This window comes from Peromyscus californicus, unplaced genomic scaffold (genome assembly GCF_007827085.1).
Source record: "Peromyscus californicus insignis strain IS unplaced genomic scaffold, ASM782708v3 Scaffold_18__1_contigs__length_77618521, whole genome shotgun sequence".
In the NCBI taxonomy this organism is placed as follows: Eukaryota; Metazoa; Chordata; class Mammalia; order Rodentia; family Cricetidae; genus Peromyscus; species Peromyscus californicus.
In genome coordinates this window covers 30,284,704-30,307,777 of record NW_026294480.1, presented here as the reverse complement: position 1 = coordinate 30,307,777, position 23,074 = coordinate 30,284,704, and the positions used below count along the sequence as shown (strand labels likewise).

Below are 23,074 nucleotides of genomic sequence, written 5' to 3'. Positions count from 1 at the left end.
AGGCATCAAAGAGAGTTTACCTTAGTGACAGGTCTCATGCAACAATCCCCATGGTTCTAAATAAGGGCAGGGCAATGAAAGCAGACAAAAGAAGGCAAAGATGCAGAAAGAAAAAGAAGGGGGAAATAGAAAGCAATTTAATATGGCACTTAAAAAAAAACACAGGGCACTGAGTGTTCTTGAGAGCTCCATTGACATTGAGTCACCTATTCTGGGAAAAGAAATCCCGTCTCCAGAAACCACAGCACACATTCATTTATATTTAGGCAATATGTATTGAGAACCTAAGATCAGCACTATCATGGCCTTGTCTTCCAAGAGTGCCCAGTAGTAGGAAACGCATACACATTAGCTAATAATGACGACCTGCAATGGGAAGACAGTACTGGCTGCTTACTCTCCAAGTCGCAGTCATTTGTGTGGTGAGATAGATGTTAGATTCCTGCACATGTAACTATTTGATCAGCTGGCAGCTCTGTGCTAAAGGCAATCCAAGATCTAGATTCATTCCATCCTGTGGCTTCAACATCTTCAACACTTGGTTTCCCAAGTTATATTAAGAACACAAATAGGGAGCTAGGGAGATGGTTCAGCCATTATGTTCATGTGTTGCCCTTGCAGAAGACCTGAGTTCAGTTCCCAACACCCACAGGTGACTCACAACCACCTATAACTCCAGTTCCCGGGGATTGGGACCCTCTTCTGTCCTCTGTGGACAACTACATACTTACTAACATTTAATCACACACATGCATATAACTTAAAAATGATTTTTAAAATAAAAAAGAACACAATAATTAGTGTTAGTGGTCAAAGGAAATATTATCCCCACAGATTTCATAAACATCAAGGGGGTAGTGGGTAAGCATTGTGAAAACCTACAAATACCACAACTTAGATGAAATAATAAGTCATTCATAAAAAAAAGAAAACACAAACACCTTACTAATATTGACATAAAAATGAAGTTTAAAACAAAAATCCTGAATAGGCCTATAGCCATTAAGTAAATTGCAGTTACTATTCAAAACGTTCCCATAAATAAAACTCCAAGCCCAGATGGTTTCACTGGTCAATTCTGGTAAATATTTATGGAGGAAATAACTCCACAAACACTTTTAGAGAATAGAGGAGGACAGAACACTTCCAAACTCATTTTATGAGACCAACTTAACCTTAATAGCCAAACTAAAAACACTATAAAAAATGAAAATTACAAAACTTCACTGGGCTTCATCTCATTCCAGCCAGCTGAAAGAGGAAAGAGAGGTGATGTGTTTGTATAAGAGGGGCTTTCAGGGGCCAGGCTTGGAGATAGGGGACTCTGATGCGGAATATTACTTTGACTATGAAGAGATGTGTTACATTTGTTTATGCTGCAGAATATTTCTTTAGCTATGCAAAGGTGTGTTATATTTTTTAAGCTGCATTTGTTTAATTATATAAAGATGTGTTGCTGCTTCACCTTGCCTGCCTAAGGCACCTGATTGGGCTAATAAAAAGCTGAACGGCCAATAACTAGGCAGAGGAAGGATAGGTGAGGCTGGTGGGCAGAGAGAATAAGTGGGAGGAGGAATCTAGGCTAGAAAGAACAAAAGAGAGAGAATGAGGGAAAAAAGAGAGGGAGACACCTGGGGCCAGCCATCCAGGCAGCCACCAGACAACAGTCATGGAAGAAGCAGGGGAAAGTAGGACGTACAGAATGATAGAAAGGTAAAAAGCCCTGAGGCATAACATAGATGAAAAGAGATTAAAGTAAGTTATAAGAGATATTGGGAGAAGCCTAAGCTAGGGCCGAGCATTCATAACTAATAAGAGGTCTCTGTGTCATGATTTGGGAGCTGGCTGGTGACTCAAAAGAAAGCCTGCTACGGCATGCTGTATTCATTCACATCTTTCAGGCAGACTTCAGCAAGTTGTCTACAAACAGTAGACAAAGTGGGGCAATGTGGTCTGTGTACCCTCAAAATAAAAATGAAGTATATTTGGTGGAGCTAACAATACAATGCAATAAATTAAAATGAAATCAATAAAAATGATTTTAGAGGGCTGATTAAGAACAAGGAAAAGACTGACTGACTGAATGAATGAATGAATGGGCTGTTGGCTGCTGTTGTATATGAACTCGCTTAAAACTGCCTCCCCCTAGCTCCAGATGAGGTAGTATGTGTAGCAAAAGGGACTCTGCTTTACAAGTCACTGACGCACTCTGCTCAGAGTTAACTTGTGGCTAACAGTTGGGTGTGCACTCGCTCAGCTTTTCTGTGGGGACTTGGCAGCAAGCCTGGCCTAGAATTAAACATTTTGGTTCCAGTTCTACATTAGGCTAGCAGAATTCTGCTGTAGTCATTGAGCCCACCCCAACCCGAACTGCCTTCCTTTGTGTCTTTGAGAGGGTGGGAACAGGAGGGACTTGGGGAAGCCAAAAATACATCCTAGTTGGATTTTATGACAAACATTGTGTGGTCTGCCTGTGTACATGAAAAGCTGGTAGAGTTTGTTTTAAAAGACAGGAACTTGTCTTGTTCAAATGTAAGCCACAGCCTCCTCCTCACTGACTAAGGCTCCCATATTCCATAGATCTGTTTTCTCTTATTTACATTCCTCATGCTACTATTTTTCGTTCCTCACTTCCCAGCTTACCACAATATGCCCTATTTCCCTCTGAAGAGCTAAAAGGAAGACACATCTTCAAGCAGTTTCTGAGCATGGCCCAACCTAAACTGTCATTCTCTGAAAATCAAAGTGACTATTGCGTTCAAACACCAGCAGACCACTATAGAAAAGAGGTGTTCATATGGTACTACGGTCAAGAAAGCTGGCGCACAATGACACCCACCCCGCCCCCAGGTCCTCCTAGCTCTTCTGTAATTGCTTCAGTCACCTGATGGCATTTGCAAGCACGGTTCTACTCATTTCCCTGTCCATCACCAGAATCACTTCCACCCTAAAATTCTCTCTGTCCCAGATTCCCTGAGACTTCACAAGCATGGAGAGCAGAGCCACAGAAGGTCTTCCCCAAGTTCCTTGAGGAACCTAGCATGGTATCAGAATAGCCTTCTTGATGCCTCATACATTTCTTGCTGGTGGTGAGATTATCTTCATGAGACACTTGTCTTCAAAGTCAAGTTAAGCATTGAAAGTGTCTTTTATTACTTCTAATGTGTATCAGGTTCTTCTCCAGCTAAAATTTAAGTTCCTTTGGGGAAAACCATGTAAAGTTGTTTTGGAATTTCCACAGATTCACACATGGCCTCATACATAGTTGATACTCAATAAATAGGTGTTTTTTTTTTTAAATTTAGGTCAAACAGGAGTATAACTCCAAATTAAAAGGCAAACATTTCCAAGAAAGACAACAGTGTCAATTTTCTATATCATTAAGTAGCAGCATTTTAATGGTGTTTTAATTAAGACTAAGAATAAAAGAGGAAGCAGGAAACTCAGTAGTGAGAAGAGGGGAGTAGGGAAAAAGGAATCCCTCCCAGATAGGGGGCGTGCTACCATAAGAGACACTTGGTCTTTTCCTTGCATTATTTACAATGGGACTATCAGAGTTCGGAGAACAAACTGCTCCATGGTTGCTAGCACAGCTGAAAAGGCCTTGTGGAGGGAGGGAGACTGAGGGTGAGCCTTGAAGGACTACACTTCGTATTAGTCATCGTTCTCTAGAATAATGGAACTTACAGAATGAATATATATATGGAGAGAGAGAATGGGGGGAAGGAGACTTATTAGAATAATTTATAGGCTTCGGTTCAGCTAGTCCAACAGTGGCTGGTTACTAATGGAAAACACAAGAATCTAACAGTTGCTCAATCCATGAGGCTGGGTGTCTCAGCTGATCTTCAATAGACACTGGAATTCCAAAGAACTGGGTTCTAAGGCCAGTGAAGGATTGGACTTGCTAGTGAGGCAAGGGCAGGCAGGCAAAGAACAAAGCTTTCTTCTCCCACATCCTTATATAGGCTTCCAGCTGAGGTGTGGCCCAGATTAAAGGTGTGTGGTGATATTTCATTTGTGCTGAAATGTGGTGATGTTTTATTTGTGCGTTAATAAATAAAGCTTGCCTGGAGATCAGAGGAAAAAGGCCAGCCACTATAAGTAAACGAAGAAGTCAGGCAGTGGCAGCACACACCCTTAATCCTATCACTTGGCACGCAGGATCTCTGTGTGTTCAAGGCCACACTGGAAACAGAGCCAGGTGTGGTGGCACACGCCTTAAATTCCAAAACTAGTTAACCATGGAGGTCTGGAGGTCTGTACAGACAGACAGAAATTGACAGAGCTGGGTAGGAAGAGGAAGTGATGTAGCTGGACAGAGAGAGCAAATCAGATGGCAGAACAGCAAGGCATATAGGCGTGGGTAGACAGGAAGTTGTGGCATTTTGGAAGCTGCAGAGTTGGTGAGGTAAGGTTGGCTGGTGGCTTTCCCTATTTCCCTGATCTCTCTAAGGCTTTCACCCCTATATCTGGCTCTGTGTTTTTTTATTTAATAAGACCATTTAGAAATTCATCTACAAAGCTGTGTCTTCCTTGCTCAAGATCAGATTAGAAGTGGATCTTCCCACTTCAAATTAAGCAAAACAATCCCTCACTGGTATGTCCTCCATTTTTGAATTTTAGTTAATCCCAGATATAATCAAGCTGACGACCAAAAATAAACATCACACAGTTTGATCAGGTAGATGAGTCAAGGAGAGCTTCTCTGTCCAGAGACCAGCACAAGCAAAGACAAGAGAGCAAGATGAAGTTGCTAAAATGGGGTCTTGAAAACAACTGAAAGAGACCAAAACTGTTAGGGAAATGTGTGGGTGTGTGGTGGGACCATTACAGTGTGGTCCAGTCAAGGGGAGCTTGGAAAGCCTAGGTATGGGATAGAAGGGTATTAAAGACTTACATGCTGGGAGAGGCCCAGGTAGAAGTTTAACTTGGAGAATGCTTCCACCCACCAAGGGGACTATCACCCAGCCCTGACGTTGCTCACCATTTTCCTGTGCAGCTTCTTTGTGAGATCAAGTGCTGTTTGATCAGTTGGAATCTAATCTTTTTAACCTCAATCTGACTGCCAATTAACTTACTCTTCATAGTCCCATCTTATATTTGACAGTCTGCAGTGGCCGAGCTTATTTCTTTATTGTTTGTATAAAGGTCTTTTTTTCTCTCTCTCATTTTGGTTTATCTGAGCAATCTGATGATTTGGAACAAGACAGATAGAATGAATATCTATTATAAAGGAAATTTATAAGATTGGCTTGTGCTATTGCATAAGCTGTTGCCTACTGGACTAGGTAGTCCAATGTGTCCATTGGCTGATGGAGAAGCTGAGAACCCAGGAGCTACTCCATCTATTGGCTGATGGAGAAGCTGAGAACCCAGAAGCTGCTCCGTCTACGGCACTGGACCCCTCTGCAGTCCCACTCTGGCACAGAAGGTCTGAAGGATTCCTGCCTTCGCTCCACACTGGAAGACTGAAGGGGCTGGGTTCTGATTTCAGGGAAGGATAGATGCAGCAGCGGCAACAGGATAGACACACTCCTTAGCAAAAGGAAACTGCAGGCAAGCAAGCAGCCCTAGTGGCCCCCTGGAGCCCCTCTGTACCGGGCCATCGCCGCCCATTTTGTTCCAAGTTTTAAAAAAATCGCATACAAAGAAGGGCAGAGTAACTATGTCTGTTATCTCAGTGCTCAAGAGGCCAGGACAGGAGGATTTATATGAGTTTATCCTGAGCTACATAGTGAGTTCCAGACCAGCCTCAACCGGTATGAGACTCAAAAAAAAATTGTCTCAAAAAATGCAAAATAAAAAATACAAAACATAAATCTCTCATAGAAAAACAAAGTTAAGAATAATTTGGCTACCATCACACTAGTGTTACCAAAAAATAAAAATGTGCCAGGCCCCGGGATATATATGTGAAAGGGAACAGCACATAAGAGAAAGATCATCAAAATGAAGTGGCATCTGGGGCTTCAGAAGAAATCCAGATCAAAAGGAGCCTTCCACCTCCTGCTCCGATCTCCCAGAACCCTGACTCATGTTCTGAGGAAACCCAAAGAAAGGGCCCACATGGAGAGGAACAGGGCTGGTTAACAGAATGAACTGTTAGCCACAGCAGGGCACCAACCCACCAGCCATGTGCATGAGATATTGAGAAGCACATCATCAGGTCTCAGCCGGGGCAACTTCACTGATAGTAGGAGAGCAGAGACAAGGCGTCTTTCCCAAGGGGGAATATCTCAGCCCTAAGAATCTTAGTGTGCTAATCTATTAACCAGATAACACAGTCAGTACGTTGATAGTTGATATAGTACTAAAATATCTTATACCTTTAAAAGATGAGGCTTCTTGTAAAAAGAGAAGATACCAGGCATGACAGCAAATGCCTGCCTTCCAGCACTCAGGAGACTAAGGCAGAAAGATGATGAATTCAAGTCCACCCTGGGCTACTCAGCAAGACTGCCTCAACAGTAACAAAGATAATAATGAGGGAGGAGAATGAGGAAGAGGAGGAGGAGAATGAGGAAGAGGGGGAACAGGAACAAAAAGTTGACAGAGTGAAGAGAGTGGGAACTCCAGGCACTAGAGAGATCTCGAAAGGTTAGATGGGAAATTACAAATTTCAGAACATGAAGACCTCTCTTTAACATCCCTATTTAAACCTGACTCTAGAGCCTGGAATTCGGGTCAAATAGCCATCTACTCATCAACTGTGGTGGTTAATCCCAATTGTCAGATGGACGAGATCTAGAGTCACTGGGAAGCAGGGTGTCAGGGATTGTGGTATAGGTTAGTTGAGGTGAGAAGACCGGTCCATTGTGGGGGGCACCATTCCCTGGGCTGGAATCCCGAATTATATAAATGGAGAAAATGAGATGAGTAGTGCCATTCCTTGCTTTCTGTTACTTGACTGTATATACAACCAGCTCCCTCAAGCTCCCACTGTCCTAACTTCCCCACTATAATGGGCTCTAATATAAACTGTGAACTATCGTAGTAACAGAAAAGTAACTGAGATAACCTACTTTATCTTATATGTAGGTAATGTCTACTCCTCCCTCTTGCAGAAGAGATGGGCAAAAATATTGGGACACAAAAGGACAGGTGTTCTTGACTGTTAATCCTCTAAACTAGTGTTTCTGAGAATATATTATGCACACAAGTAACTTGACAATATTATTTGAATGTGTTTTTTATTTGGGTGTAGTAAGATAGAGCCTGAGTCTTTATGTATCAAATCCTAAATGATAACTTGTGTTACCAGTCTATAGACTACACTTCAGACAGTAGAAACTTGTTCACCACATTAGTGTGGACTTCAATGCCTCTTACAGGCAACTCCCTCCACAAATACTGAGCCTGCTGCAAAGACTGTTTCACTGCCGCACATCACTTTCCCCACCACCGTTATTGTCACCTCAATTAACATCTCCATCCCTATCAGCTCCACTATCAACATCACCTTTACTACTGCTCTCAACCCCCAATGCTACCTCCATCACCACTTCTCCCTCTATTGCCATCAACTCCAAAACCAACACCATTAACACCAAAAACACCGAGTCATCTCTATTGCCTCAGCATTGCCCTTTACAGACCACCACAACCACTTAGATGGCAAATTATTGATTTAGCCAAATTGACTCTTCTTTGGCATCCAAGAGATGACTCAACCAATAGGTAAGGTCAATGAAACTGTGATCATTAAGAACTAGTGGTTTAACAAGCACTTCCATAACATCAGGGAATCCTAGATCCCCCTGAAATATGGAGCCCATCTGATCAAAACAGCTGAAGCACAGAACGAGATTCAAGAAAAAGGCAAGTCCTAACAACAATAGTATGGCTGTCATGAAACCATGGCCAAAACAGCCACCTTCACTTAATCATGTTTGGTCTTACAGAAGAGTTCAAACACTTGGAAGGATGAGAAGCTATAAGCAGGTGGGCTTAGCCTCCCGTTGAAACAGGTAACTCCCCAGCTGCATACAATGAAAAACAGAAAGCTAGGGTTTCTTTCTTTCTCACTCTTTTCCTTTCCCCAACATTTCTAGGATGAGCTGCCAGACAAGCTTAATGGGTGTGTCTATCAAACCCTTAATTCCCTGGTGAATATAACTTTCATCCTATGAAATGAGCAATCTGCCCAAGCAGTAGCAGTATGAAGTTCAAAAACATGTGCCTGGCTAGGTAAGGGTGATCCATATCCACAATGTGGGCAGCAGTGATTTCCTTGTCTAAGCTCCTCAAATGAGCGAGGCTAGGAAGGCAGCAAGTGGGCCCCACCGATGGGAACCTTCTGGGGCGTCAGTAGTGATTACAATGGAGTTCTCTAATTGCTTGTGTGTTTTATTAAGTAGATCCCATTAGAGTCTAAAATCACATGCCATGTTTAAATGTTATTTCTGTAAACTATACAAAACTATAATTCTCCAGTAGAGGCAGGGCGGGGGGAAGAGGCCGTCAAATAAGGAACGATATGAAATGAAATCGTTCCCCTCCTTTGCGAGACAGATGTTATTTTTGGCTCTACTGTATAATGCATTCCATACTCTAGTCTCTTTTTAAGCAAGCAGTAGGAATAGCACATGCTTGCATATAGTGCACCAAAATCCATTATCAGGAAAACTTATTTTTGCTAACATTGACAACCCTTCAGGTCCCTGGTGCAGAAAACCCAAGCTGCCAGCTACAAAGGGAACACATTATGCCAAGGTAGGAATTTTTTTTTCATCTATTCAAAGCGTTTCTTCGATAGAAATGAAGCCATATACTTTCTTTAGACTGTCCTGAGGGCTGACAAATGATTTTTTTCCTCGCTTACCTTTCCTGTGGAGCTCATGTTCTTTTATACTGACAGATATTATAAGATTTGGGTTTTCTTTTATCACCTTTAGAAAAAGGTAGAGAAAGGAAACAAATATGGCACAAACTTACACAGAAAAGAAGTACTTCATCACACCGACTGGGTATTCTCGTTGCATTTATCTTGAAAAAAAAAAGTTTAATGCTGTGTAAATATCAGATGAAACTAGTTAGCTCCAGGGCAGAAAAACTAACCTCTGTATTGAAATATGATGAGAAGAATGCAACCAGAAATGAGTGAAATGTACTGATTGAAGGAGGCCAGGCTTGCCAAACAGTGTGTGGAGGGAGAGACAAATGGTTATCATTAGGTAGATTTAGTATTCAGTTCTTTATGATAGAGAAGCTGATGTTCACTTAAATAATTTGGCCCCAGCCAGTGGGGAGAGCTCTCAGGGTCTGTGAAGGCATTCATTTTATTTTGAGTTTTTAAAGCTGCAAGCATGCCCTCAGCAGCCTGGGGTCAGTGCCCGCTATGATAAGAACTGCCAAATACTAAAAAAGCACAGGCACAGGGGGCAGAGAGTGGTTCCCTGTAAACACTGTTACTCTCCTCTGTGTGGAAGAATAGCAATAGCAACAACTGGGATCTTGTGGTGCCCCAGGATGCCTTATAAGTTCAAGGAAAGTTCTGGAACCATCTGAGTGGCTTTTCACAATGGAGGAAAGCAGAGATCATGATGCACTCAAAGTCAGGGAAAGGATAGTCAGAAAGTAGGAGCAATAGCTTCACAGTTATTTCTCTCTGGGACCATCCACATCTGGGAGTCCAGTTCCCATTACCATCCAAGACAAGACTGGCTATCCTAGAGTGGGGTGGAGTAGAGTACCGCCCTATGATGATTAATCTTGGCTGCTAACCTGGTTGTATCTGGAATCAACTAAGGGGCATGCCTCTGGACTAGTCTTTGAGGGAAGTTCTGGGAAGGGTTAACTGAGGAGAGATGATCCCCAGCCTGGGTGGAACCTCCTAGCAGCAGCCCAGATGTAAAGCGGTCTGAGGACAAACTAAGGCCACGTGCTTGCTTACTGACCCTTCTTGCTAGTGAGCACGTCCATATCCTGCTGCACCTGTAGCTGTCTGTCATCCTTTCCTGACACCAGAACCCATTCTCTTCAGTCTCCCAAGGTGAACTGAAGACCAGCAGGTCTCCAGAAATCCTCTAGTCCTTGGCACCATGTGAGTATTGCTGAGGCATCAATTTAATAGACTAACCAGCCTCTGGGGTCTCAGCCTCCCCAGCAGCAGGTACCCAGCCCTTATCATGTAAGCCAATATCATAAATCTCCTTTATAATATATATTTATTCTTATATGTCTGACACTGTAGAGAGTTCCAATAAGTCCCTGGCTCTCCTATACAAACCTGGCAGGAGGAAGACCTTGAATACCACCATGGTACTGGGGAAACTCTTCTGCTATAAGCAGCCAATCTTTCTTGCTGGTGGTTAGAACCCACAGACGGTCAGACGTCTACTTGGGGGCAGGTCACTTACAGCTTAAGGAGACAGTGCCTGGACACAGCAAAGACTTTCATCCCAAATACTTGCATTTCTTTCTGCCTGTAGACTCAAGACTTTGCTTGACTCTTGAGCCAACAAGGCCTAGAAGCTGATGGATGAATCAGCTTTCATGTCCCTGGGTAGAACTGTTCAGCATATTCTAGCCAGTGCCTCAGAAGGGCTGCAATGGGACTAACTGTCCCAATGTAAAGCATTCTTCAATGTTCCTTTTACTTCTCCCCTCAAGTCTTCCCACTGCTTATACCTTCAAGCAACTTCCCAGGCAGACACATGCTGAACTCTTCATCTCAAAGTCTGCTTCTGAAGGGCAACTGAACTAACACAGCTGCTGTGAGCAACTCCAAGTAATATGAAGCTACCTTTGTAAGAATCTGACACCAATGGGGTTAGAGCAGTGCTTCTCCACCTTCCTAATGCTGCAACCCTTTAATATAGTTTCTCGTGGTGTGGTGACCCCCATCCATAAAATTATTTTCATTACTACTTCATAACTGTAATTTTGCTACTGTTATGAATCAGTGTAAATATCTGTGTTTTCCAGCGGTCTTAGGCAACCCATGAAAGGATCCGTCAACTCCAAATGGGTTGCAACCCACAGGTTGAAAATCACTGGGTGAGAGAGATGGCACAGTGGTTAAAAGCACTGGCTGCTCTTCCAGGGGACGGTGGTTCGATTCCCAGTACCCACATGGCATCTTATAACTATCAGCAACTCCAGTTCAGTATTATATGATCTTATTGGTATTATTTGTTATATAAACTTCCAGTATTATTAAGCTCCATATTTTGCTTAATCTTGACTGTCAGCTCAATACGATTTAAAATCACCATGGGAACAGTTACCTGGGAATGCCTGTGAGGAATTAATCTAGATGAGGTTAATTAAGACTGGAAGACGCACCTTAAATGTGGGTGGTGCTGTTCCATGGGTTAGGATCTAGGACTGGATAAAAGGAGGCGAATAGACAAGCCCAAGCAGTCATTCTCTGATTCCTGACTGTGGACACAATGTGCACAGGCTCTTCCTGCCTCCGCTGCCACCGTCCCTGATAAATCTTACCTGGAACTGTAAGGCAAAAGAAGCCCTTCCTTCCTCAAGTTGCGTTTCTCAAGTATTTTGTCTCAGCAAAGAGACAAGTATCTAATGCAAGCTCATGCCCAATCACATGACTAAACATTCCCCAAATAACTGTAGCCCAATAGCCGATCACAGTCTAAGATAGCACCTGCAGCCACGGTCTTCCTTACCACGGGCATTGGAATTTGGACTGAATATTTTACATGCACACTGTCAGGGTCTTTTTGTTAGATCTTGATGTCGCAGATCATGTGTGATTAGAAGAGAAATTGATCCCCTAAGCTCTCTGAAAGGTTTTAGTGAAGTAAAATTTCACACCCAACTCAGCTACATATGTAAATATTTGTCAGCAAGTAGACAGAAAGCAACCAAGCCATCCCAGCTTCCCGTGCTATTCAGAGTATCAACCTCCACCTGCAAGAAGCATTCACCTGAGACTAATGGATAGCATTGCATAACAGGACTCAGCTGGCCAGCAGGGACCTTGTGAATCAGTTGCTGGACAAAGGACCCTTTAGGGTTACACAGTTAAATGTGCTAGGCCGGCTCCCACCGTTTAACAGAGACAAGTATGAGCATCTCTTCCCAAAACCTGCCTCAATGGCTGTTTACCTCTGTGCCCTGTTTGTTGACTTTTCAGCCTCCATCAGTCTCAGGTATTGATAAGAAAGTCCAGTGTACATCCATCTCTATCACTCCTCAGAGGCTCTGACTACTGCACCTTACTTACTATGCTTGGAACAGGGGGCGTTTATCAGCTTACCTTGTTGAAGCCAACAGGTTAGGAAATTTGAACACAATCTCTGGAATGGCACACACTAGGTAGGGGTTGTTCTATGGTGCCGAAAAGGGCTGGGAATGTGACCACGTAGGCAAAAGTGACCCACCCAAATCTTCCTAAGACCTCCTGTTTACAGAGAATGCACTAGAAGTGAGACACAAATTATATAGGGTGCGAACAGAAGCGAGAGTGCTCACCTCACGGACACAAGTGTGATCATGCGGGCACAGCTTCACTACTCTGAGGTGTATGTACAATCACATTCCATTCTCAGAGCTCATTCACAAAAGGATTTCCCCCTAAAGGAAGAAACAAGTTTTTAAATTTTTTTTAAAAAACAGTGTGTTTACTATGCAATCCAGAGTAGCCTTGAACTTGAACCCTCGTGAGAGCTAGGATCATAAAATATGCACGGCAACACCCAGATCCAGCCAATTCCAGATGGGGGATGTGAATTTTGTACGTGTGTGAGGGTGTGTATGTCCATGTGTCCTTATGTGTATGGAGCCATGTTGAGTGTCTTCGCCTGTTGCTTTCCACCTTATTTTTTTGAGGCAGGTTCTCTCATTGGACCTGAAGCTCGCCAATTCAATAAGGGGGGATGATCAGCAAGCTCCCGTCCCCAGAGATCCACCAGTCTCCACCCCCTTCCCAGCACTGGGATTACAGATCTACATGCCCACCTTTTGACATAGGTTCTAGGGGTCTGAACTCAGATCCTACTGCCTGCACAGCAAACATGTTACTGACAAGCAAGTGCCCAGGCCCAATACCAGATTTGTGACAGTGCATTCACAAAGGGCCCAGACAGCTAGGGTTTTTACACAACCCCTAGTGTGGACCATTCCGTAGATTGTGTTCAAATTTCCTAACCTGTTGACTTCAACAAGATAAGCTGATAAACACCACCTGTTCCAAGCATAGTAAGTCAGGTTCAGTAGTCAGAGCCTCTGAGGAGTGATAGAGATGGATGTACTCTGGACTTTCTTATTAATACCTGAGACTGATGGAGGCTAAAAGGTGAACCAGCAAGGCCCAGGGGGAAACAGCCCTGGAACACAAAACCAGAACAAAAGACCTTTGCAAAGAACAGCTTTGGATTTTGTAGAGCAGTTACACCACACCTTTACTTATTCTTTAATTCTTTGCAATCATTTCTTACTTTTATCCTTATTAATTCTATAACAACACATTCTTTGAGTTTATTTTCTCAGTTGTATCTAGTGCTTTGATTTCAAAGATTAGTTCACTTATTTTTTAATCCTGTTTGTTTTTCCTAATAAGTACAATTATGATAACTATTTCTCCAAGTATGGTTATATCATTGGTTTTTAATATGTACTTTATAAATCATTTTTATTTATTTTCCTTCAATTTAAGTGTTTCAAAGAAGTAGACTTACTGTCTTACTCTCAAGGATTATGGTTCAAAGAGCATACTTGAATTTCTTTCATTTCGCCTAGGGTTTATTGCTTCTGGTTTTAATGCTTGTATGTTCAGAAAACATTGCCCATGTGACCTATTGTTTCAAATTTATTAACTTTCTATAATGCACAATCAGTTTTTCCTGATTTTTTAATGTACTCTTGAAAGAACAAATACTGTTTGTTAGTTATATTTATTAAGTCAAATTTATCTCAAGTCCTTATATTCTTATTTTTAATATACTGATTTATTGATTCCTAACAATGTATGTTAAAGGCCACTCTGATTGTGAAGCCTCCCATTTATCCTCACATTTTCTATTTGTTTATATATTTAGAAGCCCATGTTGTCAGGGTCATAAAGGTTTGTTTGATTAATACACCCTTATATCAATCTTAGTAATTACTGACTTGTACTATCTTCAGTCTGACATTATTATTGCCAAATTTGTTCTATTTTGGTTCTTGCTTTCCTTTTATACTTTTTTTTCCATTTCTTTCATTCCAACCTTTGGTGGCTTCATTCTAGTTGGAGGAGAAAGCAGAACACGCTGTTCTGGGCAGTGTAACCTCCAGCCTGTCTCCTGTGAACTGGGTGAAAACAGAGCGTGCTCTCCCTCAGGCAGAAGAACTTCAGTCAGTCTCCCAGTGAGAGATACATTGATTCACCTGGGGGTCACAGCCACCAGGACTATCCCAGACTCTCCATGTTGACTATCCCTGCCTAAAAGCACACACATGGGGTTGCTCATTGCCTGGTTATAAAAGGTGTAAAGGGGGAGAGACAGTCAGTAAACTCAGATGCTTCTCTCCGGAGCCCTACCTAGTCACCCTGAAGGTGTCCCCGGGCATCCTTGGAACCATGTTCACCTTTGCAGAAATTATTTCTTACATGTGTTTTAAGTTGTGAGTTACTTTTCTTTCTTTCTTTTGCTCTGGTTGGTTGGTTGGTTGGTTGGTTGGTTGGTTGGTTGGTTGGTTGGTTTTTTTGAGACAGGGTTTCTCTGAATAGCCAAAGCTGTTGGCTGTCCTAAAACTAGCTCTACAGTCCAGGCTGGCCTCAAACTCAGAGATCCACCTGCCTCTGCCTCCGCAGTGCTGGGATTAAAGGCATGTGCCACCATGCCCAGCTAGTGAGTTCCTTTTCAATCTGACCTCAGTTATCCTCACCTTTCTTAAGATCATAAAATGGTTTTTGGCTAACATTCCCTTATTGTTGACAATATTGTAGGGGTTTAAGAGCAGGGTGTGGGATCTTGATATTGAACCTCAAACCTTGCACATACTAGACAAGCACTTACCATGGAGCCACATTCTTGACCTTTTGCAATTAAAAGGAAGGGGGTAAGCAGGGTCTCACTAAGTTGCGCAATCTGACCTTGAACTTGTGATCCTCCTCCTTCAATGTATTGGGTAGCTGGGATTAAAAATCTAAACCACCAGGCCAACATGGCTTTAAAGCAATATTTTTGTCATCTTTCTATACTTAAAGTAGGTTAAAGAAGCTGCAAGAGTTTCTATAATACGTTATATTTCCAGTTATTTCTTTAGCTCAAAAGGGGATCCTGGAGCAAAATACAAAAACATTTTAGGGACCTGATATACACTAGCAATTGCTTTCTAGAAGAATTATAAAAATTTACACTGCTGTCAGAAACTTTGCTTATTTCTTAGGACAGAGGCAAAGTTGGATGTTAAATTGTGAGTTTGGTAAAAGTACAAGTGACTGTGGATGTAGCTCAGTTGGTAGAGTGTTGACCTAGCATGTACAAAACCTTGGATTTGATCAGCACTACATACGTAACCTGGGAATGCTGACGGAGGCCTGTGACATAGGCCTGTAATCCCAGCATTCAGGAACTGAAGGAAGGATGATCAGAAGTTCAATGTCATCCTGGACTACATAGTAAATTTTAGTCTAGCCTAAGATACATGAGACCTAGCTGAGAAAAAATTAAGTACAAATAATATATAATAAACTGTGTGCATTTCAAGTATATAATTTGGTAAGTTTGGGCACAAGTGAAATTATCATTATGATCAAGAAGGTGGATACATGAACAACCTCCAGTATTTCCTTCTATCATTTTGCACTCGCTCTCTCTCTGCTCCCGGCCTGATTCCCTCTGCCTTCCTTGGATAACCACAGGTTCTGATTTTCAACAATATTGAATAATTTGTACTTTCTAAAAGTCCATATAAATAGAAAAATAGATAAAAAATATAAATCTCTAGTATTCCAGCATAGTTATTTTGAGATTACCCGTGTTATTGCATATATCAAGAGTTCACTCTTTGTTCATGGCCATGGTGATGTTTTGTTATAAGAATATACAAATTGTCGGGCCTGGTGGTGCATCCTGTAATCCTAGCACTTAAGAACTAAGACAGGAAGAGTGCAGGTTCAAGGCCAGCCTTGCTGCAGGTTGATAGGAGTTGCCTGGGAGACTATCTCAACCATAAATAAAATAAAATGGATACGTGGCAATTCATGTATTCACTTTTCCTTTGTTTTGACTTGGATTCTCTCTCTTACCTAAAGAAATACTGCTGGGGACAAAACCCCACATAACATAACTTAGACCATCTGAGACATACTGTTTATATATCTGAAGTATACTGTTTAATACTGTCAAGTATATTCACATTATTAAGAAACCTATCTCCAGAGAACTTTCATTTTGCGAATCTGAAATTCTGTGCCCTTTGAGCAGTCGTGTTTCTTTTGCCTCCTCCAAGTTCCTGGTAACTGCCATTCTGCTTTCTATTTTTACAAATTTGTCTGCTTTGTTCACGTCCTACGAGTCAAGTCCTGTAGTATTCATTGCTTTATGACTCACTTACTCTACACAATGTCCCTAAGACCCATCCATGTCATGCTGACTGACAGGATTTCCTTCATCCTTCAAGAAGATGATTAATACAGAGAGTAATAGCTGATTAAAGTGTTGGGGTGACTGTGGAGTGCTCAGACCCAAACCCCACAGCTATGTATTGTTCCACCTGGTAAGGATCGGGAAATAGGGTGGAAGAAAGGGAAGTAAGAACTTAGAACTGAAGGATGGTGGGAACCATCGTGAAATTCTGTCTTCTGGACATGGCATGATCATTGTGCTCATGAACTCGGGGAAGCTGTGGCTACAAACACGGAAGCTTTACAAGTTGGGGTCCGTTGACATTCCAGCACAGATAGGGGAAGGAGCTCATGAGCCCCCTTTTGATTCCCTCAGAACATCAGAGGATGTCAGTGGTAGCTGGAGGAGATGCAAGCATGTCTTCAGTAGTGTAGCCACTGATGGATAAATTGTCTGGGCTGCAGTTAACAACACCCACACTCATGCTCATGCGAGCAACTCTAATTAAGGTCCATCAACATCAACGACATCAGCAACAAAAACAGCTACATGAAAGTAGGAAAGGAACTCACTGAGGAAAGTCAGGGGACTAATGAGAGGGATCGAGAGAAGGTGAGAGAGGAAACAACCCAAATACATATATGCATGTATGCAATTGTCAAAGAATAAACCAATCAATTAAAAAATAATAGAGCATTGACATAATATGTGATGATCCCATGGTTTTTAACAGTTGTATAATTAGATTTCCAAAAAAAGTTCATAACAGGAGCACATATGAAGTAGCAACAAAATAATTTTATGGTCAAGGGTCACCACAACATGAGGAACTGTATTAAAGGGTCGCAGCATTAGGAAGGTTGAGAACCTCTGACTTAAAGTAACAGAAATTCATTCTCTCCCCACTTAGGAAGCTGGAAACCCAAAGACAAGATGCTAGTGTGTTTCAGAAGCCTCTCTGACCAAAGGTTAAGAACAAGACTAATTGTGCCTGGGTGTCACCTGCCATCACGTGTCAATCAAGACTATCCTGTTTACAATTGATTTTTTGTTTGTTTGTTTATATTTCAATAGTTTTATTGCTGTGTCTCCAAGTTCACTAATCTTTGTTTCTTCGGAGTTTAATCTTCCACTAATGCTATATAATGTATCTTTCACCTTTCCTAATGTTGCTCTCAGTGCTCAAAGTATGATTTGGACTTTTCTTTCATATGGCAACTTTTTGTTTGGGCACATGGGCTGTTTTAATACTTGCTTTAAATTTGCTGTCTACTAATGATAACATTTTGTCAATTCTAGGTCAGTATTGATTTTTTTCTCATTACAGATTATTTCCCTACTTTTTTTCATGCCTGTTAACTTTTTAAAAATCACATTCTAGCTGTTATAAGTTGGCTGTTGTTTGGTCCGGATATTTTGGCATCTCCACCAATACTTCTGAGCTTTATTCTGGGAGACAATTCAATTACAGAGAAATAGTCTTGCTCTTCTTTGTTGTTGCTTTCTAGTGTCCTTGGGAAGGACAGGGGCAGCATGTGGCCTAGAGCTAATTAGGTCTCTCCTCTGAAGCAAGACTTCCCTGAGAGTTTACCCAGGGCCCCGTGAACCAACGGCAAGGCTCTGCAGTCTGACTGTGGCAACGGCACTATCCCTGCCCTGTGTGAGAAGCAAGCATTACTCCTTGTAGCCCTTCCAAGTGGTCCTTCTCCTGTCCTGGTAGTTACCTCATCGGCACTGGCCACTACCTTGAAAATTATTATCTCCTGTATTATGTCCTTCTTGGTTTCGGTTGAGAGAGAAAACCAAACTTTCTCGCTCTGTCTTGACAGTAACAACAAACTTCTTTTTTGGTGTGAGTAGCTTTGCTTCAAATAACTCCACTATGAAGCACAGATAGGATGCAAAATCCCTGTGGATGGTGAGCTGGGAATGGATTGCAGCCTAACACAGCCTGTCCATATTGCTGCTGCTTCAGAGAGCTCAGCAGTCCCAAGGCTCTCTCCTGGCTCTTAGAGATGCACGGGTCTAATTAAAAAGTCACATGATCAAACTCTTCATTTCTGCACTTGAAGAAACCCAGAGTCGAGATATTTATGTTACCTGCCCATGGTCACATAGTTAACACCTAACCCAGTGGTTCTCAACCTTCCTAATGCTGGGACCCTTTAATACAGTTCCTCGTGTTGTGGTGACCCCCCCAACCATAACATTATTTTCATTGCTACTTCATAACTATAATTTTGCTACTGTTATGAATTGTCATGGAAATATCTGATATGCAGGATATCTAATATATGACCCCGAAGAAGTTGCAACCCACAGGAAGTTGCAACCCACAGGTTGAGAACCTGGGCCTAGACCATAAGATAAAAGGGAATACTGGCTACATCTGAGTAAAGGCCTCATTGCTAGATCTACCTTGGTATTTTTAAGTTTCAAGAAGCCTATGATAATAACAAAAGGGAAAGCCTGGAACTTCACAGATGATCTGATACCTATTGCTCCCCATTATGCCTTCCCTTTGGAGTTCAGTTTATTTCCCAAAGTCCCATCTCCTTGGGAAGGCCTTCAAGTCCAAGGCTTCACTCATAGTCCCTCTAGCAAAGACCAAACAGAATATCAGTACCTCAGAGCTGAAGACTAGCCCAAGCCTCTGAGTCACAAGCAGGTATTGTGTCTACACTTCCTTTCTATCGTAACATCTAAAATCCAGCAGAGTGGTATTCTCAGTGATGCCCCAGATGTTTAAAGAGAGATTCCCCCAGAATGGTGTTTGTGACTATTGTCAAAAATTCCTGGGAACACGGGGGTCTCGATCTCTCATTCACATGGCACAGATTCCGCTTTGCCTTAAACTTCCTGAAGGAGTACAGTGCTTGGGAAAGGGTTGATCAAATAGAAGTGAATGCTCTGAACCCCCACTGAGACGATGAGACAGGAAGGACCCAGGTGCCAAAAGCAGCTCCCTCAGACGTTGACATACTGGATGAGTCTGGATTTGCCACTCAATGAATCTCAAATTCCTTGATTTAAACAGTACTCACAGAACCTGCCCCTGCTTGCCTTCCCGAGAACCTGGGAGCTATAGCTGAATTTTAAAAAACAATTTGTAAATTCCTTGGAGCTCCGTGGAGATAGGATAACATAAATACATGGTACTACTATTGTTAAACATACTTAAATATGGTTAAACTCTCTCTCTCTCTCTCTCTCTCTCTCTCTCTCTCTCTCTCTCTCTCTCTCTCTCTCTCTCTCTCTCTCTCTCTCTCTCTCTCTCTCTCTCACACACACACACACACACACACACACACACACACACACACACACACGCTAACTATCCTTGAATATTTACAATTTTACACCAAGAGGGATTATCTGCAGATTTCTTAGTGTTTTCTCCAATCAATGTTTCAAACTGCGGAATGGGTAAGTGGTCTGGAATCTCACTATACTATATTTCCCTAGAGCTCAGGACTTGGGATCTATTTAAAACACCTTTCACATGGGTGGGAACCGAAGAAATCTCATCACAATGTTATTACTCCTCCACCACCACCACCACCACGTCACTGGATTTCCTCGGAAGTGGTGTCAGTGTGAGACTTCAGCACAGGAAGTACAGTCATCCAGTGACTAGTGACTTGGTTTGAACTTGGAGGCTGCTGCTTAGGGCTGTCCTAGTGTCAGTGAACCATCTGACTTGTCCTATCAACACAGTTAAGTGGGAAGACACAACCAGGAGGCAGAAGGAGAATGAAAATATGCTGACAAGAAGGTCTAACATACTTGTCAATTGAATTTTGTGTTTAGTTCTGAGCAATCAGGGAAAAATGATAAATGTAGATTCCACAACTTCCATGTTTGGGAAGGAAATACTTTCTTTTCCTTGAGGTTATGTTTGTGGTTGTCATCGCCAGCTTAGTTGAGTAGATAAAGTAACCTCAGTTTCATAGAATCATCTCCACCACCACCCCAAAATAAAAAAAAAAAAAAATCCCCTCCCATTGTATCCTAAGTAAGAACTAAACATTCAGATGCCTCCATTTCTCATGGCCAGTGAAATGTCACCATGAGGTCACCCAACCCCACACAGCCAAGGAAATCAGAGCCCAGAGACATTAAATAATATTTCAGAGGCCACCCAGCTAGCCATGACCGGCAGACAGATTAAAAACTTGAGGGTTCCTGACCTCAAGGTCAGCCCCTGGTTTTAGATAACACTTTCTGAGGCTGAAGACACGAGGTACACACACGCATGAGGGTCGGTGTACAGGAACGTAAGAGCTGAACAAAGCCCAAGAGGAACCGAAAGGCAGGGATGCACCCGGCTCTTCCTGGGCACGTGAGCCTTCCTCTCACTCCATCCTCTTCCTGTCACCACAGCTGTGGTTTCAACTGATGAATTAGGTGTGAGGCTAACTTCCCCTTCTGTGAAGAACTTCCCCCCCCCAGTGGGACAGAAGAATCCGGGTGTCTGCGAGATGGTACAGGGTGTTGTTCAAGACACTGATGGGTGACACCTTGCTAGGAAACTCCAGCAGGGTAAGGGCTGGGAAAACATCTGTCTCCAGTGGAGATGGTGACAGCCCCCCACGAGCCTCAGACACAACCCAGGCCTATCAACCCCCAGCTGAAGGAATCTTATCTCTGAGAGGAGGCGCCTCCAGGGAATGGGGTCACCCAAACAGTGTGACCCCAGAGAAAACATTAAGAATACACTTGACAGCAATTTGCAGGAACAGCTTCCTCGTGTTCTAGCCTCAGGAACAGAGTACAAAAGGACCTTTCTACCAGAATCAGTTTTCACCGGTCCTGTCTCTGAAGGTCCTGTGATCTGCAGTTGAGGGCAAGGATGTCTGAGAGAAGTGATAGAACACAAATCTGAGACACCCCAAAAATCCATGCATCACCCTGTAAAGAGGTTTTTGTTTTAAAATCAAAACAATTTGCCTACCTCCCAATACACCCCAGTTCCCATCCAAGTCTTTACCCCCACCAGCCAGGGGGAACAACACTCCTAATAAGCATCTCAAAGTGGTCGTTTTACTTCCACAGTATCTGTACTGCGCCCTAGAACTGAAAGGAATCGTAAGGGCCTCACACTAGAAAAGCAGTACATGTACCGTAGCTAGTTAGTGAAGAGGAGAGGGCTTGGCGCTCCCAACTCTTGCCTTGCTGCTCTCTTATTTCAACTGATGTTTGCTGTGTGCTTAAAAAAAAAAAAAAAAAAAATTAGAAAACATGGTCAGCCATGCCCTGGCTCTGAAACCTTCTGGCTCAGAAACGACATACATCCTTTCTGTTCCCATTCCACGAGACATCTAAGCAAGTCACTAGCCATGACCAATTTCGACAAGCAGGCATGGATTATCCTCTCAAAGAAAGGGCATGGAATATTTGTGAACAGTGAGACATCCTCCATGAGATCCCCAGACAAGCCTTGGTTTCATCCCGATTCTCTGAGTTAGGACCAGCACACGAATCATCCGGTAAAAGCAGCAGCCACGCTCCTCTTTCCTCCACGCAAGCCAGAACATCCTGAAAACATGGACTCTGATGAGGAATGCAGGCCTGACAATTCGCACAGAGTCCTTTAAACCCCTGAATCCTTGAAGCAAATGACCTAAGTTTTCCACATATACCCAAATACTCAACCAGATGGGTCTGTTTCTAAGGATGAAACACGCCACCAGGGTACCACCTACATCTGCCCCCTCTAGCATTCTAGAGCCCAGAACCGGAGTGGCGGTAAGCCCTTCTCTTCCCCCATCTTCCTGTACACACCTTTCCATTACTTAAGGTATATCCATGGCTCTCATTGTTTTAAATCAAGAAATGACCGCCCTCACCACTCTTCCAGTACCAGGCACATTGCTTCTCTTTTAGTGCCCTCAAGTCCCCATGCTTCTCCCACCCAGGGCACCACGTCATGTGCTCCCCACTGTCTAGGCTGCTCTTCCTGCCCTCTTCATCAGGTGATTTTTTTCCTCTCTCTAGTGCAGTGGTTCTCAGCCTTCCTGATGCTGTGACCCCTTAATACAGTTCCTCATGTTGTGGTGACCCCCAATCATAAAATGATTTCCCTGCTACTTCGTAACTGCAATCCGCTACCGTTATGAATTATAATGTAAATATCTAATTTGCAGGATAGCTGATCTGTGACCTCTGTGAAAGGGTCATTCAACCCCCCAAAGGGGTCGAAACTCAGAGGCTGAGAATCACTGCTCTAGATCTTGCTTTGCCACTGTCTTAAGAAAGTTTTCCTTGACCCTCCTCTCAGCAAGTCAGTGTCTACATTACACATGCAACAAATCCCTAGTGGACTCCTCAGTTCCGTGCTGGAGACGTAAAGGCAATGAAACCATTGATGTGTCCGAGAGGGACGGTAGAGAGACCAAAACAAACAAACCAAAACACCTCTGTGAGGTCTGATAGGTGCTAAAAGCAACAAATACAGAGAGTAAGGATTCCAGGGAGGGCACGATTTTAGATAAAGTGATCGGGGAAAACGCCCCCCAAAGGAAAGACTTACCTGAGCGCTAAATGAA

The 23,074-nt window shown here is 42.8% G+C and overlaps 1 long non-coding RNA gene across 2 annotated transcripts in view; it reads left to right on the top strand.

Annotated features, from left to right (window-relative positions):
• LOC128113456 (uncharacterized) overlaps window positions 1–23,074 on the top strand; it is a 65,466-nt gene that overhangs the window by 27,480 nt on the left and 14,912 nt on the right. Inside the window, exon 4 of one of the 2 annotated variants that reach the window (XR_008219480.1) lies at window positions 8,660–8,715. The exons of the other annotated variant lie outside the window; for it this stretch is intronic. This is a non-coding gene — a long non-coding RNA (uncharacterized LOC128113456). The remainder of the gene's footprint in view (window positions 1–8,659; window positions 8,716–23,074) is intronic. 2 annotated transcript variants of the gene reach the window in all.